Consider the following 4234-nt stretch of genomic DNA (forward strand, 5'->3'; position numbering starts at 1 on the left):
GGGCGGTGTGTGGGGGGGCGCAGCGGGGCCTCCAGTGGGGAGCGGGGACAGAGTGTGCTGATTCCCCTCACGTGGCAGGATCTCTCCGTGGTCCCCGCCTTTGCGCCCGTGAGGAGGCGGAGCTGCTGGACGACGGGGTGGACGACGGGCTGGACGACGGGACAGCAGAGGGGAGCGGGTCCAGCTGAGCAGCCACCGTCCCCGGCGTGGGACCTCGTGTTTGGCAAACAAATGGGGTGAGATGGCCCTCAGGGCCCCGTGAGAGAGCGTGAGGTTAGCACACGGGGAACGGCCGGTGACACGGGATGCCGGTGACGTCTGGTGACACCTGGTGACATCGGCAGGGGTGGCAGGGGTGTCTGGGGGCGGCGAGCTCGCTAAGAGTCTGGAGGGGAAATTCCTTGAGTTCGAAGCCCTCCGCTTGCATTTATGTTCTTGTTCCCAGAGATTAAATTCTTACTGTGTCCCCTTCCTGACAACCCGCACCGTGGAACCGACCTCCTGTCCCTCCGGAACCCCCTCTCCTGGGGCCACCCTGTCCTTTAGGAAGCACAGGAAACTTAATCAGCCTCGAATTATGCATGCGTCCCGAGCTGCAGGGCCGGCCCTCCAGGACAAAGCAGAGCGGCCTTTTGTCCCTGCCAGCCACCTTTTGTGATGTGGCATGGGAACAATCTCAGCGAGCCTGCCCCTCAGGCACAAATTCTTGCCACAAAGAGGCAGCCCCTCCCCCCACCTGGCGGCCAGGCAGCCGCAGCAGCTCCGCATGGCTCCGAGCAGGCCCGCTTCATTTCCTAGGCAACGGGAAATCTGAGGAAAACAAGATTCCACAGGAGACGGATGAGAGGGAGACTCAGGAAGCTGAGACGGGCCCTTGGGCAAAGCGTCAAGGCCACGGTCGTCCGCGAAGACGTGGAGAAAGCCTGACCCTGCTGATGCAGACGGGCCCTTCCGTAGCTCAGCTCAGCCCCCTTCCTGTTCTAAACGCCCGCTCGGTGATGGACTCAAACCCAATAACATCACTCAAACCCACAAGGACACAGAGTCCTTACAAATCTGAAATCTGTCCATTAGATAAATGGAGGCCAACGTGACACATAGTCATTAAGACACACTGCGAAATAACACTATGCAACCGCACAGACCGAAATTGGAAATGGATTCTGAGCGAGGCCAAAAGCTCAGGGCTCGGTGGGCGCCTCGTGGCGGTGGTCAGACTGCCGAGTCCCACACGGAAATCCCTGAGGTCGCCCCGGTCCGGCCCCCGGCTGTCACTTTACGTTCTGACCGGGCGTTCTGCTCTGAACGTGTGTGTCTCGCCCGAGAAGGTCTCTGTTTGCAAAGGCACCGCCATTCTCGACAGACGAGAAACAGATATTTAACAGCAGGTCGTGTTTGGGAGGGGACGAGGGCTGCTCAGGGACAGCAAAAACAGACAAGTCCCCGAGGGGCCGAGGGGAAGAGCTGGAGCCAGGGCAAAGTGAACCAGTTTTGCACACGCATAATTTAGGAAATACACTTGCACTATGTATTTTCAGGCGCTCGGACACTTGTTACATAGGTAGACAACTGTCATCATCTGAAAAATGGGTTTCAGGTTCTTTCAACAGCCCATAGCCTCACGCCAGTGAGACGAACATGGGAACCGCTCCAGACACGGCCCGCGGAGCCTGCCGAAGGCACTCCCACCTGCTGTGAGCCCCATGGCGACAAGATGCTGCACACGGCCCGTTAACACGTCATACGAAAACGGTGACACCGGTGCCAGCAATCTTCCAGACGGTGCCGCTTTCCCTCACCACCTCCAGCTGTCAACGGAAACCGGATTCTGAAATGTACCCCACTTCCCGCCGGTGGCAGCACGGTGCTTGGTAAGTGAGTTACTTTCTGGTCTAGACTGACAAGTCGGGGTGGGTCCTGAGTGTCAAAGGCAGGTGAGGACAAAAGATGCCTGTGGTCCCATGGGGGCTGCCGGAGATCAGAGGCCAAAGGGCGGACCGGACGCCGGGGTGAATCCAGCCGTCCTTGAAGGCCGAGCATTCTGCTCTCAAAGTCCCAGTAGGAAATGACAAGCTCCTGTCCCATGATATCAACTCAGGGAGCAGGGCACCTGCTGGGCGGTCTCCAGCTCTCGACAGCTCGTTGACTTGTGTTGCCAATGAGTTTATCCCAGCCCTTCCCGAGTCTGTTTAAGGAGGCAGTCTCTCAATTTCATGGGGTATTTCTTGAGACATTACGGGCTCTGCGTCTTCTAGGAATCATCTTACATTTTCAGAAATGGGGAGGAGCGTCCTCGCTGTCGATCACGCTTCGAAGGCACCTGTCTCCTCGTGTGACTGTAAACTCCGTCGCTCTGTCTGTATAGAGAAAGTCACTTTCTCTTCAGTTTTTGGTTGCGTTCTGCCCTGGTCCTCTCACTTCGGGGGAGTCCAGCGATCTGCGTCTTACCGCCCTCCTTCCCCACCACGCCCGCAGGCAGGATCCCCCCGCTCCGGTCTCGGCCGGACTGTCACGTCCTCCTCGGAGTGGCCCCCTTTGCACGAGCGGCTTTGATGGGTGCCCATCGGCTCCCCGGGCTCTGCCGTGCACAGGCAGAGAGCATGGCGGCCCCGAGCGTGGCTCACGCTGTGCCTGGCAGAGGCTGAACCCGAGAAGCGCTGGTGCCCCCTGTCGGGAAAGAAAAACAGCACCGTCAACTATTCCTCAGGGTCGGTTTTTGTCTGGTTTTCCGGTTTGTGGCACACGCCTGAAAAAAGTCCTCCGGAGACTGCGTGACGCTCTGACGTGTGCTGCGCCTTCCGACAGCTTTCGGCAGCATGTCCTGGGCGGTCCCAGGCTCCCTGCGCACTTTCAGTTTTAAATATTTCACCACGGTTTTCCCCGGCTCGTAACCGTGATCAGCTCCCCCGACGGGCGGCGTCGCAGATTTTCTTCCTGCTCCCGTCCACCCTCTTTGTGAAGATCGCGGCTCGGGGCGCCTTGATTATTGATGATTCTTTCTCCTCATGCAAATTTCATCATTTTGCAGAATTCCCGCTTGTTCTCATGGGCACATCGATGTTTGCTTGACCCCCAGCAACCCAGCCGAGCACACGGCCCTGCTGTCGTCCGTGGAGATGCCGGTGTGGGTGCAGGGGAGGGGCACGGTGCCGGGAGAAGCAGAATGCCCGCTCCCCCTTCAGAAAAACTGCCCAGCAAGTCGACACCCCGACATCAGCCGGGTCTCCCGCCCCAGGCCGAGACCCCGCGGGGCAGGCGGGCAGGCTGAGCAGCTCTCGCTCTGCCCCGGACTTTGCTCACTGCGTCACCCTCGTCTAAGGGAGGTGGGGTGGCAGGATGGGGGCAGAGGTGGGAGGGTGCGGGGCTGAGCTGTGAAGCCGGCCCCGGCTGCGGTCCCCCAGGCCGAAGCCCCCGCTTTGGAGAGCAGAGAAACCCGCCTCTCAGCTGCCCGAACGTTATTGTCCTCTGCAAACATTAAGAGACTCTGGGGTGGGCCGCACCCTAACGTTTCATAAACAGCACCACACCCGAGATAAACGACTGGTTCTAGTTATGTGCACGTCAGGCGCAGGACATTTATAATAGATTATACAGTGACAGTCCCTCCTGGACTGTGGCTGGCCGGCGCTGGCGCTCCCCACAGCTGGCGGTCGGTGCCTCCACGGTGCCCTCCCAGGAGTCTGGGGGGACTCTCCCTCCCCGCTCGGCGTTGGGGCCCTCACCCGCCCTCCCCTCCCGTCAGCCCCGGGCACCCGCGGCGCATTGGCTGTGTCCTTGGCCACCCTAGTTTGCTGACACGCGTGGACAGGAGCTGAGAAGGTCGCACTGGCTCTGTCACATGGCCGGCAGCCAGTCCACGGTCCCCGTCCGCTCCGCCTCCCCGCGCTTTACTCACCAACACGGGTGTGCTTGCACGAACACGTGTAGACGCACACACGCGCACACACACACACTGAGCAGCCAGCACGTGCCGTGAGCCTCGTCCGTCCTCATCCCCACAGGCCCGGGGGAGGTGGCCACCCCACAGGGCCTCATGCGAAGCAGCAGTGTGGGCCCCGCCTTCTCCAGGTTCCCAGGTGGGGCCCCCCACGAGTCCTCTGTGAGCCCCAGACCACAAGGAGCTCCCTACCACGCCCCGCCCCCGAAAGCCTCTCCCTTGAACTGGTGTGGGGGGAGCACCGTCCCCAGGGAGGGAGGAAGGCCCCTTCCGGAGATGGCCACCTCTGCTGTGACT

General features: G+C 60.5%; 1 long non-coding RNA gene across 1 annotated transcript; it reads left to right on the forward strand.

Moving 5' to 3' along the window:
- The first annotated feature begins 345 nt into the window (after positions 1-345).
- LOC120617740 (uncharacterized) lies at positions 346-3533 on the forward strand. Its single transcript, XR_005657028.1, has 2 exons — positions 346-1871; positions 3029-3533. It is a non-coding gene; the product is annotated as an uncharacterized LOC120617740 (long non-coding RNA).
- The last annotated feature ends 701 nt before the right edge of the window (positions 3534-4234 follow it).

The sequence above is a fragment of the Pteropus medius genome, unplaced genomic scaffold (assembly GCF_902729225.1).
Source record: "Pteropus medius unplaced genomic scaffold, Ma_sr-lr_union100, whole genome shotgun sequence".
NCBI classification, from domain to species: domain Eukaryota; kingdom Metazoa; phylum Chordata; class Mammalia; order Chiroptera; family Pteropodidae; genus Pteropus; species Pteropus medius.